The 18,437-nt window shown below is 39.8% G+C and overlaps 1 protein-coding gene across 1 annotated transcript in view; it reads right to left on the bottom strand.

Moving 5' to 3' along the window:
- NCOA2 (nuclear receptor coactivator 2) overlaps positions 1–18,038 on the bottom strand; it is a 154,359-nt gene extending 136,321 nt beyond the window's left edge. The window contains exon 1 of the mRNA XM_016190028.2: positions 17,923–18,038. The gene's annotated coding sequence lies outside the window, so the exon portion shown is untranslated. The remainder of the gene's footprint in view (positions 1–17,922) is intronic.
- Between the last annotated feature and the right edge of the window lie 399 nt (positions 18,039–18,437).

The following is an 18,437-nucleotide window of genomic DNA, read 5'->3' as shown; positions in this document are numbered from 1 at the left end:
GAAATTTTATTTCAAATTGTTTTGAGCTTCAGCAAAAAGGTTTTATGAACACCTGGGTTGGGTTTTGAAGAATGCATTGAATTTTTCAAGGTGAAGTGTAGGTAGTAATAAGGTTATCTTAAGATACAAGAGAATCAAAAGCCCAGAACTGGGTCCACAGACACACAACTATATGACAAAGGGTCCAAAACTACTCAATGGGGTAAAGAAGGTCTCTTTAACAAGTGGTGCTGGGAAAATCGGACAGCCACATGTAGAAAAGTGAAACTAGACCACCAACCAACACGATACACCAACATCTGATGGATTAAAGATCTAGATATAAGATCAGAAACTCTAAAATTTATAGAAGAAAATGTTAGTGAAACCTTGAAAGATCTTCACATCAAAGATGTATTTAGACTCAACCTCCTGGACATGGACAATGAAAACAAGAGAAAATAAATGAGATTCCATGAAAACAAAAGCTTCTTTCTACACATCAAAAGTAAACTATACAAGGATAACCAGCCAACCGAGTAAGTAGGAGATACGTGCGCGTTACACTTCAGACAAAGGGCTGATATCAAACATGTACGCAGAACTGGTACAGATCTACAAAAGAAGCAAAAATAACCCAATAAAAAAGTGGGCCAAAGAAGAGATACACATGGACCGTAGACGCGTGAAGAAATGCTCCACTTCACTTATCACGTGATAAGTAGAAATGAAAACTACACTGAGATACATATCATACCTGAGAGAATGGTTTCCATCAACAAACCAGGAAATGACAGGTATTGAACGGGTTGTGGAGAAAAGGGAACTCACAGATTCAACCTGTAAAGCTTGATCACAGGATTCCTCAGCCTATTAAGAGAAGATGAGCACCAATACAGAAACTGACATGGCACTGAGGCAGAATAGACCTACAGACTTTCCAAGGTTTCTTAACGTGCCTTACAACCATAGTTCTGCCTGCCAATTTATTACTTATACCTGGGTTAGGTCCTTTTATTTACACCCAAAATTATTCCCAGATTTTACATTTCAGCAACTAACTTCACTTCATTTTACTTGACTCCACTTTTGCCTTCATGCAAAGATACCTCACTCCCCAGGTATCTCTGAGGCTGTATGACCTCCTCCCTCTGATAAGCATCAATTCCCACAACTTCATTCCCCACTTCCCTCCAGACCCTCTCTTCCTTGGGACAAAGTTTCTCTTTTATCAGATTGTCAACCTCTTCATCTCAACTTTAAACTGTAAGCATTCACAGGTATATTTCCACCTTGCAAAAAAAGTGTGCCTCCTCCACCCAGTCTGAATGCCTCTCTAGCTAACACTATCCACTCTTTCCTTCACATTCATACTTGTACAAAAACTACATGTTCTTCACCCAAAACACATGGGGGGGGCACATATTTTAAAATTCAGATGGTATCTACATTTTAATTTTAGAAAGAGGATACATGGCATATACCATATTTCATAGACTCCCCAGAGGGGCCTGTGGAAGCATTCTGTAATCGGATTCACTATTATTTCTGCAGTGAAATGTATGAATATTCACACTAAGTGGGACAAATGAAGATTATAAATCATCTCACATCCATTCAGGTCAGGTCTTTTTGCCAAATGAGTTACAAAAGCATTTCCATGTAGTATATTCCTAGTCCCTTCCACTCACTCCATGACTCAAAACAATTCTATTTCTTCTCTCATCAGTCCATTGCATTTGATTTCCCTGGTTTTTCATGCCACCTGAATCCCAAATGTATGGAGATTTCGACACAGCATATATTATGAAGGCACTGTGTTGTGTTTGATACTTATAATCACAACCCCTCAGTAATACCTCTTTAAACTGCCGTATTAGTCCACTTCCTAAACTGCTTAACTATTGTTACTATTCAAACCAGAGTACTATTTCTTTCTTTTGGTGGCATTAGGTTTTGAACTATTGTGGTACCACTATGCTATCTCCCCAGTCCTAAGTTGCTCGAGTGTTCTTTTTCCACTGCTTTTATGAGATTTTTCCTTTTTAGATATATCTAGGTCTCTACAGTAAATCCAATCCTCTTGTTAGCTGTCTTCCTTTTTGAAAATTATCTTTAAGAGCTATACTAAAGTGAAACAGGCTGGGAGTATGGATTGACCTGCCAATGCTCATGTTCAACGGGAAAGCAATTACAGAAGCCAGACCTTCTACCTTCTGCACCTCATAATGATCCTTGGTTCATACTCCCAGAGGGATAAAGAATAGGAGAGCTTTGGGAGTGGGGAAGAGAGGGGATAGGGAGTTCTGGTGGTGGGAACTGTGTGGAATTATATCCCTCTTATCCTATGGTCTTGTCAATATCTCCATTTTATAAATTAACTTTTTTCTTAAAAAAAAAAAGAGCTATACTGAGCTATAATTCACAACCCATTAATTTTACCACTTTTTAAAATTTCTTTATTGGGGGATTAATGGTTTACATTTAATAGTAAAATACAATAGTTTGTACATGTGTAACATTTCTCAGTTTTCCACATAACAATTCAACCCCCATTGGGTCTCCCTTGCCATCATGTTCCAGGACTTGAACCTTCCACCCTCCACCCCAGAGTTTTTTACTTCGGTGCAATACACCAACTCCAGTCCAAGCTCTGCTTTGTGTTTTTCCTTCTGTTCTTACTTTTCAACTTCTGTCTATGAGGAAGATCATCCCATATGCATCCTCCTCTTTCTGGCTGATCTCACTTAACATGATTCCTTCAAACTCCATCCAAGATGAGGTGAGGAAAGTGAATTCACAAGTTTTAGCAACAACAGATGAGTGGCTGAGAAACCTCTACCCTGTTTTATCTCTTGGTCTATTTATAGTTAAAAAGCCCTATGATTGGCTCAAGCTTACACAGTTCTCAGAAAAATAAATTACTGACAATCCAGTGTCAACATAACAAAGGTTTAATAGCCACTGTACTTCACCAAACCCCACAAACTGTTAATATTTACAACTGTGAACTCCTATGTATCTTATTTAGACACAAGTCAATCCAGGCAAGTGTGATCAATGGATTGAAAAGTAGTGAGGACAAGTAGAACCTGAACTGGAATTGGCGTACTGCACCAAAGTAAAAGACTCTGGGGTGGGTGGGTGGGTGGTGTGAATACAGATCCAAGAAGGATGACAGAGGACCTAGTGGGGGTTGTATCGTTATATGGAAAACTGGGGAATGTTATGCATGTACAAACTATTGTATTTACTGTTGAATGTAAAACATTAACTCCCCAATAAAGAAATTAAAAAGAAAAAAAAAGTAATGAGGGAGAGACCCTCCAAGAGTGTAGAAGCTATACTCAGCATAAGAAGGTATCGTTTTATTTCAATCATCCACTTCTCTCTTCAGTTTGAAAAGAAACTACCAAGAGACTCTACTTTCCAGAATAACTGAGGCAGAGAACAGAATTAGTGACATTGAGGATCAATTAGAGAAAACTAAGAAAGAAGAGAACTTAAAAAAAAAAAAGACTAAAAGATACTGAAAACAACAGAGACACATGGGATGATGACCTCAAAAGAAGCAATATACACATTATTAGCTTGAGAGGAAGAACAAGAGGGAAAGAAAACATTCTACAGGACATAATAGCTGAGAACTTTCCTACTCTAGACTACATAAAAGACATAAAGATTAAAGAAGCCCAGAGAGTCCCAAAAAGAATTGACCCAGACCTGAAGACACCAAGACACATCATATTTAGAATGAAAAGGAATAAGGATAAAGAAAGGATTCTGAAGGCTGCAAGAGAAAAATAATTTCACCGTTTTGATGTATACATTTCAGTGGTTTCAATGCAATTGCAGAGTTGTGCAGCCATCACCATATCTATCAATAATCACACAATATCTCATTACCTCAAAAGGAATCCCCATACCCATCATGCAGTTAAATTTCATTCTCTCATCTCCTCATGCCCTGGCATCCACTACTACCCATCTCTATTAATTTGCACAATCTGTAGGCTTCATGTAAATGTAGTCATATAAAATAGAGGATTTCTGTCTTTCACTTGTTTCAATTAGCTTAATGATTTCAAATTATAGTAACTTTGGGGCACTTATCAGTATTTCATTCCTTTAAATGATCAAATATCTCAGTGTTGGTATACACTGCTTTATTCATTCACCCATCAGCTGATGGACACTTGTAATGTTTTTACTTCTTGATTAGTAAAAATAATTCTGCTATGGACATCTCTACACAACTTTTATAAAGACATACGCTTTCAGTCCTCTCAGATATATAACTAGGAATGGAATTGGTGAGTCATATGGTAATTCTATGTTTAAATTTTGGACAAACTACAAAACTGCTTTCCAAAGAGAATAGACCATTTTTATTTTCCTACCAGCAGCGCAAGGCTCCACATTCTTCACACTGTTGTTAACACTGATTCTTTTTTCTTTCTAATTTTTAAAATTATATTCATGCTGGTGGGTTTGAAATGGCATCTCATTGTTAGTTTGATATATATTTCCTAATTATATGATGGGGAATATGGTCACTGCATATTTTTCCTGGAGGAAAATGTCAAAAAACCACTGTCTCATTTAAAATTAGGTTCTTAATATCATTTGGAATTATGAGCTACTCCAAAAATCTGGTCAAATCAGGAAGGAAAGAAGGAGAAGAGTTATGAAGATAAACACTGGATATAATTAAAGCTACTGGTATAAGCATAAAAAATAGTTAAAAAAGTAAGTTCTGTTGTTATCTATTTCCACAATTTACATAACATATATGAACCAAAATACACACAGATAGATCCCAGGTGATTAAATCACCACTCCTGACCCATTATATCAGATATTTCACAGTTGTGGTTTGACTAACAGCATTTTACTTAATAGCTCTCCACATAATTGAAATGTTCAGTGAAGGTTAAGAACTGATGTTTTAATGGAAGTTGAGGCTGCACAATAGTTATGCAAAATGATTTAATGCCAGAGACTCTGAGGTCCCAAGTTCAACTTCTGCTGTCACCAGAAGCCAGAGATGAGCAGTGCTCTAATAAAACAAACTGCTGCTTTCTACTCTTCCTTTAGGGATAGTTAGCACTTATTTTCATTATTTCACAAATCCTTCTTTCCAGCTTTACCCTCTTAAAGCTTCTACCTTAAACATCCAATGGTGTTAACTCACTAAACTGAGTTCACTAGTTCTTTCCACTTCCACCCAAACAGTCACACCTTAAAGTATACCCATTCACTAAATATCATCTTTAAGCTTTTTAAATTAATTATTTTCTTTTATTTGATCAGACACAGAGAATTGGATTGGAGAGGGGGACACAGAGGGGAAGCGATAAACAGAGATACTCGCAGCAGTGCTTCACCAACTGGGAAGTTTCCCCTCTGCAGGTGGGGGTTGGGGGCACCCAACCGGGTGTGCCACTGGTCTCCACCTTTACATTTTTATACTATCTCCATCAGATGATGTGACTTTGCTTCTTAAGTATACACAAGTCATCTCAACTATCACTACGGTAATCATTACTCTTATAGTTAAGGTCTTCCTCTTTTATCCAGAATTGCTTTACCTACAGGTAATTTCCCTGCTTGAATTCTTACTAGCCTCCACTCCCTCTGACAGGCTGCCTCCAAGGCCTCATAGGTGCCTTAGAAATATAACCTCTTGTTAGGGTTTGCTGTACAGTACCCAGTATCTTGTATATAGCTGTGCTATTGGTTGCTTCTGATCTACTTGGTCTAGGCTTTTGAGAGAGTCCGCATATCAATTACACAGCCTATATATTGAAAAGATTCAGTTTTTGTTTTGAAAAACTTCGTGACATACAATTAATTTCCCCCCTCTCGTATTAATTAACTAGTGATCTATATGATTACATTTTACTAGGAGTGTACATAAACACCATTCCCACCACCAAAAGACTGTGACCCATCCCTCCCACCCACTCCCACCCCCCCCCCCACTGGCCCAGGAAGCTGCCTGTCTACCCCTCACCACAGGGTTTTTACTTTGGTGCCCTACTTACAATTTGGTCAGGTCCTGCTTTTAGTTTCCCTTTCAGATCTTCTTACTCAACTTCTGTTGATGAGTGGGATCATCCCATACTCATCTTTATCGTTCTGACTTAGCTCACTTAACATAATTCCTTCTAGCTCTGTCCAAGATGGGTCAGAGAAGGTGGGTTCATTGTTCTTGATAGCTGCATAGTATTCCATTTTGTATATATACCACAGCTTTCTCAGCTACTCATCTGCTGTTGGGCACCTGGGTTGCTTCCAGGTTTTAGCTATTATGAATTGTGCTGCTATGAACATAGGAGTACACACCTCTTTTTGGTTGGGTGTTATGGAGTCCTTGGGGTATAACCCCAGGAGAGGAATTACTGGGTCATATGGAAGGTCCATGTCTAGCCTTCTGTGAGTTTTCCAGACTGCTGTCCACAGAGGCTGTACCAATTTACATTCCCACCAGCAATGTAAAAGGGTTCCTCTGTCCCCACAACCTCTCCAGCATTTGTTGCTGCTGTCCTTTTTAAAGTTAACCCAATTACCAAATAATGTGATGATAACATTAACTATCAATTGTCTTTTTGAACCCTAAGACAGCAGGAACCTCACATCTCCACTATAGAGCCTATATTTCCCCCAGTCCTGGAACCCTTGGATAGGGCCCACTTTCCCGTATGCCTCTCCCAATCCATATCAAATAATATTGCATCTGCCGATCACAACCTAACCAACGCAACGATTGCCACCTCAACATGCTTCACCTCAGACTGTGTCCAGAGACTTCATGTGTGGAATGACAACCCTTCAGCTTCATTACTCAGGTGAGACCTTTCCTTTCATAGTATACTCTTAATTCCATCTCAGGTGGTTCACTTTCTAACAAAGTCCCAAAACCTAGATATACACCAGTTTCTGTGAGAGAGAGCATATGTTCACACATATCCGTAAACTACTGCAAAATATATACCCGAAAACAGAAGTACACTAGAGTTTGCAGTGAGTACCCCCCTAACACTTCCTCTCCACTATTCCAAGCTTTGGGTCTATGATTGCTCAACAATTTGTTTGGCTTCGCATGTTAACTCTCTTTTCAGTCACCAGGTTCCAGATGTCATCAGGATGCCGGCCAGGCTTCCCTAGACTGAAGACCCCACCAATGTGTCCTGGAGCTCCGCTTCCCCAGAGACCCACCCTACTAGGGAAAGAGAGAGGCAGACTGGGAGTATGGACTGACCAGTCAACGCCCATGTTCAGCGGGGAAGCAATTACAGAAGCCAGACCTTCTACCTTCTGCAACCCACAATGACCCTGGGTCCATGCTCCCAGAGGGATAGAGAGTGGGAGGGCTATCAGGGGAGGGGGTGGGATGAGGAGATTGGGTGGTGGGAATTGTGTGGAATTGTACCCCTCCTACCCTATGGTTTTGTTAATCCTTTCTTAAATTTAAAAAAAAAAAAAAAGAAAGAAATATAACCTTTGACTACTTAGCAGGATTTATCTCCATTCTCTTTGGCTTACACTACGGTAATGTAACCTTCACGTGGTTCCTTACCTACTACATGTTACTTCAACTCTCCTCTTACACTTGTCACGAAGAGAGAAAGCCATGCCTTAATCCTCTAGAAAATTTAAAAAAAAAAAAAAAAAGTCCATTCGTTTCTTAGGGGTGGGGAGGAGAGTCTGAAAGAGCCCAGAGCATCGTTTCAGCATATAAGATATATGGGACTGAACTTGACCTCTCTGCTAATCTTAAGATCTAGCCTGGTTAACCTACTCTCAAAGATTAAATTTCTTTCCTTATTTTATAGTCACCCCATAACTCTATCCTTAACTATGTACAGAATGTTTTTTTCCAGAAAGCTGGTTCCAGATACGAAGATGATGCCGACAGGACTTCCCTGAACAGACAACCCCACCAATGTGTCCTGGAGCTGATTCCCCAGAACCCCGCCACCCCACTAGGGAAAGAGAGAGGCAGGCTGGGAGTATGATCCACCTGCCAATGCCCATGTTCAGCGGGGAAGCAATTACAGAAGCCAGACCTTCCACCTTCTGCATCCCACGATGACCTTGGGTCCATACTCCCAGAGAGATAAAGAATAGGAAAGCTATCAGGGGAGGGGAGGGAATACGGAGATCTGGTGGTGGGAATTGTATGAAGTTGTACCCTTCTTATCCTATGGTTTTGTCAATGTTTCCTTTTTATAAATAAAAAAATATATATTTAAAAAAAAAAGAATTTTTTTCCCCCTCCTACAAAAGTTTTAGCACATGAAGCTTGGCTCAGCTCTTGCTTTTACAATTTCCTAGCTGTCTGATCCTGGCAAAATTACTTAAACTCTCTGGGCCTCAGTCGTGTGTGTGATATTATCCTCTTAAGGTTTCATAAAAATGAAGATACTGTATTAAAGTGCATGATCTGGTATACAGAAACTACCTCATAGAAGTTGCATTTGAAAGCAGGTGGTGGCACAGCTAGTTTCAAACCCCTGGTCCCCACCTGCTGGGGAGAAGACTCACTTAGTGGGGTAGCAGTATTGCAGGTGTCTTATTTATTTATTTATTATTTTGAGGTCAAGTCTGAAATGCAGAGAGATACTAAAAGAGACCACAGCATAGAAGCTTTCTTCAATGTGGTTGAGTCAATAAAAAGACATGAACTTGTTGTTAAAAAAAAAAAAAAAATTGGTAAAACTGTCACTAAGACTTAGTGGAGAATATGGTGATTACTCTTGGGGGATGGGTGGGAGACTCGACTGTGGTGTGGGTGTGCTATGTGATCTTGTGATCTTAAAAACCATTATCAAATCACTATTAAAGTAAAGAATTTTAAATGAACAAAGAAATTTAAATGCAAGATTGAAATCAATTATTTTTTATATTTTAGAAATGAAACAACACACATGAAGATATATAACAATGAGGAACAACAACAACAAAAAACCCACCTAAACACAAAAATAAATACTATAGTCATTTATTTTTCCCACTTACTCTGAAGAAACCAATCACAAAAATTTAGTAAAGCAAAACCTTTTAAGTCATGAATGTTGACTAGAAAGAATGACATTACTTAGGAATAAATATGCCTGTTAACTATTAAAGGTCAACAAAGAATAGGAATCGTTATCTGAAAGACAATGTAGACACAAGACTATGTAGACACAAGCTCTACTCTAGGGAATTTGCACGGTTTTGAAACGACTTAAAACAAAACTGAAGTCAGTGGTTTACATTCTAGGGATGTACTCAGAGTTTGAAAACAAGGATCTTAATGTGGATTCTCTGTGGTATTTATACCTGCATACTCTATCATAGCAGCACAGTGAGTAAAAGACCTTGGAAACAGCAATGTCTCCACTTGCCAAGAAAAAATAGCTAAGTAAGAAAATATGTTACACACATCTTTCAGATCTCAGAACTTCTCTCCACATCACTAATCTCATGGCAATTCATGGTCTATTTCTCATACCAACCTTTGCTTACCCATTTTTTTTAACCTGTCTTAAAAGCTTATTTATAAATTGTTACTGTCCACTGATTTTTTTTTTTTTTAGAATGGCCAAGTGGTCTAAGGCGCCAGACTCCACTAATTTTTTTTTTTTAATACAAACTAAATCCTTCTAAATAATTCTTTAGTTCTAACATATTTGAAATGTGAAAGAAATGGATAGGTCAACTGATTCTAAACTTTTCTCAGAATAATACTTTTTTAGAGCAAGCTTTGTAAAGGGCATACTGGAACAATTTGCTAGCTAATGCACAGACTTTTTCACTTAATGAATTTTATATCTCTTTAGCTTCCTGAGAATTAAAATGTGTATGAAATATAGTCTGTTGTCTTAATCCTGTCTAAAAACTTTCCTAAAATTTTACTTTCTCAAATTCCTTATGAATATTAAGAGTTTTAAAACAGAATTACTTTTAATGCCATCTTTCCTATAATTAAAAATCATTCTAAGAAGCAACCCCCTTAGCCTGACAAGATCAGACCTGATTATAATATTTACGGTTAATCATTGTGGTTGGAATTCTGATGTGTAGCAGGATTTGGCTTGTTTAAAACACTACCCTGACGTCAAAAATTCTGTCTTATAACTCTAATAATAAGACACGCAACCTCTAAAAGTGTAAATATTTTTGAGATAACATCACATATTGTTTTATAATAGTGCTTAAAACTTAAAAGGGGGGAGTCCGGAGGTAGCACAGCGGGTTAAGGCACATGGCAAAAAGCACAAGGACCTGCGTAAGGATCCGGGTTGGAGCCCCAGCTCCCCACGTGCAGGGGAGTCGCTTCACAGGCTGTGAAGCAGGTCTGCAGGTGTCTCTCTTCCCCCGCCCCCCCCCACCTTCCCCTCCTCTCTCCATTTCTCTCTGTCCTAGCCAACAATGACAACATCAATAACAACAGCAACAATAAAAACAAGGGCAACAAAAGGGAAAATAAATATAATAAATAAATAAATAAAACTTATAAAGGGCTGATATTTTATAAGCTAGGAAAAAAATACCATGGCCAGTGACAAAAGCAATTCTAGTTTTAAGAGACTGTAATTATAATAATCTGTTTCTAATATGATAGAAAGGAAATATGAATTAGCATTGGATGAGGGTCAGTTGAAACCACCATTCAGATCTGCTCATATAAAAAGTTACTAAATCAATTGGAATATATTCTCAGGTGGATCACACAAGGTTTTAAAAAAATCCTTTGGATGATCCAAAATTCTTTTTAAAAATGCAGGATAATTACAATTACTAAAGTCAAGTTCTGGTGCCATTAATTTAAATGGTTTTTAAAAATAATTTAAATATCCTATTTCTTCTTTTTTATATATATTTTTCATAGTTTTGTACTGATAGTAGCTGTTCAATAAAAACATCTTGAACTGGGGGGTCGGCCACGGCAGACCTGGCTAAGCACAGATAACACCATGTACAAGGATCCAGGTTGGTGCCCCGCAACCCATTTACAGGGAGCATTTTATGAGTGATGAAGCAAGTCTACAAGGTCCTCTCTTTCCCTTCCCTTCTCATTTTCTCTCTGTCTTATAAAATAAATAGGAAGAAGAGGAGGGGAAGGGAGGGGAGGGGATAGGAGAAATGGGGTGAGCTATGGGGAACAGTGGATTGGAGGAGGGGAGGGGAGGGGAGAGGAGAAGGGAGGGGAGGGGAGAGGAGAAGGGAGGGGAGGGGAGGAGAGGAGAAGGGAGGGGAGGGGAGGAGAAGGGAGGGGAGGGGAGGGGAGGGGAGGAGAAGGGAGGGGAGGGGAGGGGAGGGGAGGAGAAGGGAGGGGAGGGGAGGAGAGGAGAAGGGAGGAGAGGGGAGGGGAGGGGAGGAGAGGAGAAGGGAGAAGAGGGGAGGAGAGGAGAAGGGAGGGGAGGGGAGGGGAGGGGAGGGGAGGGGAGGGGAGGGGAGGGGAGGGGAGGGGAGGGGAGGAGAGGAGAGGAGAGGAGAGGAGAGGAGAGGAGAGGAGAGGAGAGGAGAGGAGAGGAGAGGAGAGGAGGAAATGGGTGGAGCTATGGGGAATGGTGGATTGGAAGTGCCTGCGGTACAGAAGTAACCCTGGTGGCAATTTTTAAAAAGTGGGAGTCGGGCGGTAACGGGTTAAACGCATGTGGCACAAAGCACAAGGACCAGAGGAGAATCCCGGTTTGAGTCCCTGGCTCCCCACCTGCAGGGGAGTCACTTCACAAGCTGTGAAGCAGATCTGTAGGTGTCTATCTTTCTCTTCCCCTCTGTCTTCCCTTCCTCTCTCCATTTCTCTCTGTCCTATCCAACAATAACGACATCAATAACAACAATAATAACTACAACAATAAAAAAGGAAAACAAAAGGGAATAAATTTTTTAAAAAGTCACAAACTACCTTGAACTATTTCAAACTCCATGGATAAGTTCAAAGCTTTTATTCAAAAGACAATCTAAAAAAACAAATAAAAGAAAACAAAGCCAAATATGTCTATTATTATTATTTGAAATTGCTTAATAGCAATGATAGGGACTGCACCATTTTCCAAAGGGAGTCTGGGACACTTACTCTGCCACTCAAGGAAAACTAGTCCTGAGTTGAGTGCAGCCTAGAATATTGCCAGCTGTGACCACGGACTGCAAGCTCAGACTGACAGGGACTCGGAGTTTATACAGGCTCCTGTGCTAAATATGAAGACACATGGGCTCTGGAGCAGATGTGACAGACAGTTAATTGTATTTATATATTTTCTGCAAGTTTGGGAGCTATTCTCTATCCTAATCCAGCTTCCTAGTTCTATTCTCAACTCTGACACCACCTTCCCAGATAGTATTTTTAGTCCAGCTCCGTGTTAGCTATCAAGCTCTTGCAAAAATTACTAATGTCACAGATCCCTAGGAACATACTTAAAATAGACTTCCTAACTTCTTACCATCCTAAAGTCCCTATTCTCACCTGGTCTCTATCTACTTTATGGTTTCTGTTTATTAAACATTTTGTCCTGCATCATAACTTACTGCCATTCAGACCAAGCTGCAGACGCTACTATGATTCTATCCTGAACTCCATTGGCTGATGACTTCATCAATGTGCCCTGGAACCCCACCTTTCCACAGTCCCACCTCCTCATTAGGGAAAGACAGGAACATGCTGGGGATATGGATCAGCCTGCCAACACCCACGTCCAGTGAAGAAGCAATTACAGAAACCAGAAATCCTACCTGCTGCACCCCAAAAAGAATTTTGGTCCATACTCCCAAAGGGAGCAATATTAGGGGAAGATGACTAGAGGGCTTTGAAACCCAATTCTACCAGAACCCAGAGAGAGAAGAAGAAAAAAAGGAAAGCCATTCAAAAGTAGTAATAGGTGTAAGTGTGACTTAGGAAGAAAAGGCAAGGTCATAGAAAAAACAGGCTATATATGTATGCGCACACACACACACACACACACACACACACACACACACACAGAGAGAGAGAGAGAGAGAAGGAGAGAGGATGATAATAACTCATCTGTGACCGTGGGAGAACCACTATAGTTTCCAATGAAGGAAGCAGGGACACAGAACTCTGGTATTGGGAACAGTGTGGAATTGTGCCTGTCATTTTGTAATCACTAATAAAAGGAGGGGGGGGAGATTTGCTAAGGAGACAGAGAGGCAGAGAGGCAGAGACCAGTACTTATCTCTCTAGCATATATGTATTAGAAATCAGACTCAGGAGAGCTCATGTATGCAAATCTGTCACTCCACCTGCCGCACAATCTCCTGGTTGTCTATATACAAATTTTAACACATGATGCCTATGATTTGGAGCTGAATTAAATATGCAGCTCTGTATTATAGCCTAATTACAAAAGTGTGGCAGTGTCCTACAATTTAAAGATAAATTTCAAAATGGTAAGACAAATTTTATCTAGGGGAATAAACTAAGGTACCACTGTTTTGTTTTGTTTTTAATAAGAAAGAGGAGATCCAAAAGGCTAACAAACATATGAAAAACTGTTCCAGGTCACTGATTGTCAGAGAAATGCAAATAAAGACAACACTGAGATACCATCTCACTCCTGTGAGAATGGCATACATCAAAAAGGACAGCAGCAACAAATGCTGGAGAGGCTGTGGGGACAGAGGAACCCTTCTGCACTGCTGATGGGAATGTAAACTGGTCCAGCCTCTCCGGAGAGCAGTCTGGAGAACTCTCACAAGGCTAGACATGGACCTTCCATATGACCCAGTAATTCCTCTCCTGGGGATATACCCCAAGGATTCCATAATGCCCAATCAAAAAGATATGTGTATATCTATGTTCATAGCAGCACAATTCATAGTAGCTAAAACCTGGAAGCAACCCAGGTGCCCAACAGCAGATGAGTAGCTGAGAAAGCTGTGGTATATATACAAAATGGAATACTATGCAGCTATCAAGAACAATGAACCCACCTTCTCTGACCCATCTTGGACAGAGCTAGAACGAATTACGTTAAGTGAGCTAAGTCAGAAAGATAAAGATGAGTATGGGATGTCCCCATTCATCAACAGAAGTTGAGAAAGAAGAACAGAAATGGAAACTAAAAGCAGGATCTGATTAAATCAAGAGCAGGGCACCAATGTAAAAACCCTGTGGTGAAGGGGAGGGTGGCCATTGGGCTTCCCGGCACAGCAGGGGTAGGGGGTGGGGGTGGGGATGGGACACAGTCTTTTGGTGGTGGGAATGGTGTTTATGTACATTCCTATTAACGTGTAAACATATAAACCACTATTTAATTAATATGAGAGGGGAGAAATTGATCGTATGTCTAGAAATTCTTAAAACACAGACTGAGTCTTTTTAATACATAGTCTTTGATATGTTGACTCTCTCAAAAGCCTAGACTAGGGAGAGCAGAAGCAACCAGTAGGACAGCTATATACAAGATACTGGGTATTATACAGCAAATCCTAACAAAGAGACTTTACAAAGTTAACCCAATCACCAAATAATGTGATGATAACAACGACTATATATTGTCTTCTTAAACCCTAAGACAACAGGAACCTCACATTTCCACTATAGAGCCTATATTTCCCCCAGTCCTGGAACCTTAGGGTGGAGCCCACTTTCCTGCATGCTGCTCTCGATTCAAATCAAATAATATTGCATCCGCGGAGTGCCACCCCAGCATGCTTCGCTTCAGACTGTGACCAGAGACTTCAGGTGTGGAATGACAACCCTAAGCTTCATCACTCGGGTGAGACCTTTCCTTTCATAGTATTCTCTAATTCCATTCCAGGTGTTCCACTCCCCAATAAAGTCCCCAAACCTAAATATAGTCCAGGTCCCGAGACAGAGCATAGGTTCACATGTGCCCATAAACTAGGGGGAAAAACATATACCTGAAAGCAGAAGAGTCTGCAGGGAGTACCCCCCAACACTTCATCTGCACTATTCCAGCCATTAGGTCCATAATTGTTCAACAATTTGTTTGGCTTTGTATGTTAACTCTCTCTTCAGCCACCAGGTTCTGGATGTCAGCAAGATGCTGACCAGACTTCCCTGGACAGACGACCCCATCAATGTGTCCTGGAGCTCTGCTTCCCCAGAGCCCCACCCTACGAGGGAAAGAGAGAAGCAGACTGGAGTATGGACCGACCAATCAACGCCCATGTTCAGCAGAGAAGCAATTACAGAAGCCAGACCTTCCACCCTCTGCAACCCACAATGACCCTGAGTCCATACTCCCAGAGAGATAGAGAACGGGAAGGCTATCAGGGGAGGGGATGGGATATGGAGATCAGGTTGTGGGAATTGTGCAGAACTGTACCCCTCTTATTCTATAGTTTTGTTAATGTCTCCTTTCTTAAATAAAAGAAAAAGAAAAAAAAGAAAATCTCACTTAAAAAGACTTGGTTTATTAAACTATATAATACATATGATTTGTAGATATTATAAGGGAACAAACATCTTGCACTTAGTATTATTAAACGTTATGTTAGTAACTAAGATTTAAAAAAAAAATATTTGGAAACTGTCAATACAGTTCACATGTTATTTCTGTTTCTTACCTCCTTCAATGCCAACTTCAGAAAGGGAATGTTAGTTTCAAAATGACATGTGAATTAAAAACATATATATATACCTTTGGAGTAGAGCACCAAAGTAAAAACCTGGGTTGAACATGGGGTGGATGTTTAGCTTCATGGGGTGGGGGTGGGGGTGGGGGTAGGGAGGTGGGGGTGGATGGGATGGGATGGGACACAGTCTTTTGATGGTGGGAATGGTGTTTATATACACTCCTATTAATGTGTAGCCATCTAAATCACTATTTAATTAATATGAGAGGGGAAAAATTGATTGAATGTCTGAAACTTTTTAAAGCACACACTGAGTCTTGTTAATACATAGACTGAGTCTTTGATATGTTGATTCTCTTAAAAGCTTAGACCAGGGAGAACAGAAGCAACTGGTGGCACAGCTATGTACAAATAATGTCAAAGGACATAAATTATGGTGATGTTCTGTATGATACAGCAAATCCTAACAAAGGGATATTTCAAAGTTAACCCAATTACCAAATAATGTGATTATAGTAATAACTATCTATTACCTTTTTAAATCCTAAGACAGCAAGAACCTTTCACTTATATTAGGGAGCTACTCTCTTCCCTGATCCAGCTTTCTGGTCCTTTTTCCAGCCATGACATCATCTCCCCAGACAATAACTTGGATCTACCCGCATATCAGATTTCAGGCTCAGGGGAAAAAAAAACAAACTAGTATAGCCACTGGCCCTTTGGAATATAACTAAAATATGCCTACTAGTTATCGACAAACCAGAGACGACCCCCCCCCCCCAAACTCTTCATCTGCAATACTCCAGCCTTTAGGTTCATGATTAGTCAACAACTTGTTTGGCTTTATATGTTAACTCTTTTCAGTCACCAGCTTCCAGATGCTAGCATGATGCCGACCAGACTTCTCTGGACAGATGACCCCACTAATGTGTCCTGGAGCTCCGATTCCCCAGAAACCCAACCCACTAGGGAAAGAGAGAGACAGGCTAGGAGTATGGATTGACCTGTCAATGCCCATGTTCAGCTCGGAAGCAATTACAGAAGCCAGACCTTCCACCTTCTGCAACCCACAATGACCTTGGGTCCATGCTCCCAGAGGGTTAAAAAATAGGAAAGCTATCAGGGGAGGAGATGGGATATGGAGATCTGGTGGTGGGAATTGGGAATTGTGTGGAGCTGTACCCCTCTTATCCTATGGTTTTGTCAGTGTTCCCTTTATATAAATAAAATAAAATAAAATAAAATAAAATAAATTTTTAAAAATACAGAAAAATACATATACTGAAATTAAATACATATGGGCTAGAATTAAATAAAAACATTTAACTAAATAAATCCATTGTTTGAGTCCACATGTAAAGCCAATAGTTATTACCAATCTCAAAATTTTAAGTATACATTCCAAGGTTAAGGAAAAGATACAAACTGCTTAGAACATTAATAGCATTAGCATGAGCAAAAGTGGGCAAACACAATCTGAAGATTAGCTGAATGTTAGTTTTCTGCTTGTAATAGTTTAAAGATGTAATAAATCATAAAAAGTTAACATACAAAACTGAAAAATATTTGGTGAGATCTGAACCAAGAAAGAAGGACTTAGCACATGACCAATTAAATAATTTCAAATTCACTGCAAAACTACCTCATAAGCTTTAACTGGAAAAAATAAGGATAATGAACAAAATAAACATAAAACCTGTATTTACCCTTTAATCATTAAGATTTGCAGTGAATTCTTCTGCATTTTAAAAATGCTTACTAAATTATCTCTTAAAACAAGTGGGAGAGCGATGGGTAAATAGCATAATGGTTATGCAAAGAGCTCTTGTGCCTGAAGCTCCAAAGCCCCAGGTTCAAACCCCTGCACCACCATAGGTCAGAGCTGAGCAATGCTCTGGTTAAAAAAAAAAAAGTGAGGACTCTATTTAGTGACATAAGAAAATCGCAAGAGGGGCTGGGTGGTGGTGCACCTGATTGAGCGCATGCCCCCCCCCCCGCCCCCGTCTCCATCTGCAAGGGTAAAGGTTTACAAGTGGTGAAACAGTGTTCCAGGTGTCTCTGTGTCTCTCCCTTTCTATCACTCCCTTTCATCTCAATTTCTGGCTGTCTCTATTCAATAAATAAATAAATAAATAAAGATAAGAAAACATTTAAAAAAGAAGAAGAAAATTGCAAGAAACCTTTTATCACCAAATAAACACAAATGCAGTAAGAACCAGGGGAAAAAATCCATTTGGGTATTGTATCTATCTGTTCCTGAGGACATCATCCCAGCCTGGTTGTCATGCTCAGTGTTCCCCTCAGCAACACGCACATCCAATCCACAGGCATACATAATTCCAAGAACATTACTAAATATTAAGTCACAGCACTTGGGAAACACACCTTGTAATTGTCCACAGCCTCTGCAGTTCAAATCAGAGCTGAACAGCTTCTCTTTATCTTCACCAGCGATGTAAATATAAACATCATATATCACTCTTTAGGAAAAAAATTAAAAAGCTACAATTAGGAATAAATTTATTGCCTCAGAGCTAAATCTTCTCTATTAATGAAAACCAACATTCCATCTTGATGCAAACCTAAGCACATGCTGAGCACCCTGCCGTGAATCTCCTCTATCATTTGCTTCTAACGATAGCTGACAAACTGAGCTTACAAATCCTTTTTTAGCAGCTGATCAGACAGATCCCCCTTTGACAATCCAGCATGGTGGAACACTCGAAAATTCTTCCTGCTTCTATTCTATTGCTTGCTCTAAAAACCGGCTTCCTTTTCATTGAGATAATAGCCTTTTCTGCAGTCACATGACTCAGAAGCTACATTAGCAAAGCTTTATGATAATGGACTGAGTACGCCTCTGCCCCTCCTGTTATTAAGGGATGTCTTTTCCTTCTCTT

This window comes from Erinaceus europaeus, chromosome 1 (genome assembly GCF_950295315.1).
Source record: "Erinaceus europaeus chromosome 1, mEriEur2.1, whole genome shotgun sequence".
Lineage (NCBI taxonomy): Eukaryota > Metazoa > Chordata > Mammalia > Eulipotyphla > Erinaceidae > Erinaceus > Erinaceus europaeus.
This window is presented reverse-complemented; position numbering and strand designations above follow the sequence as displayed.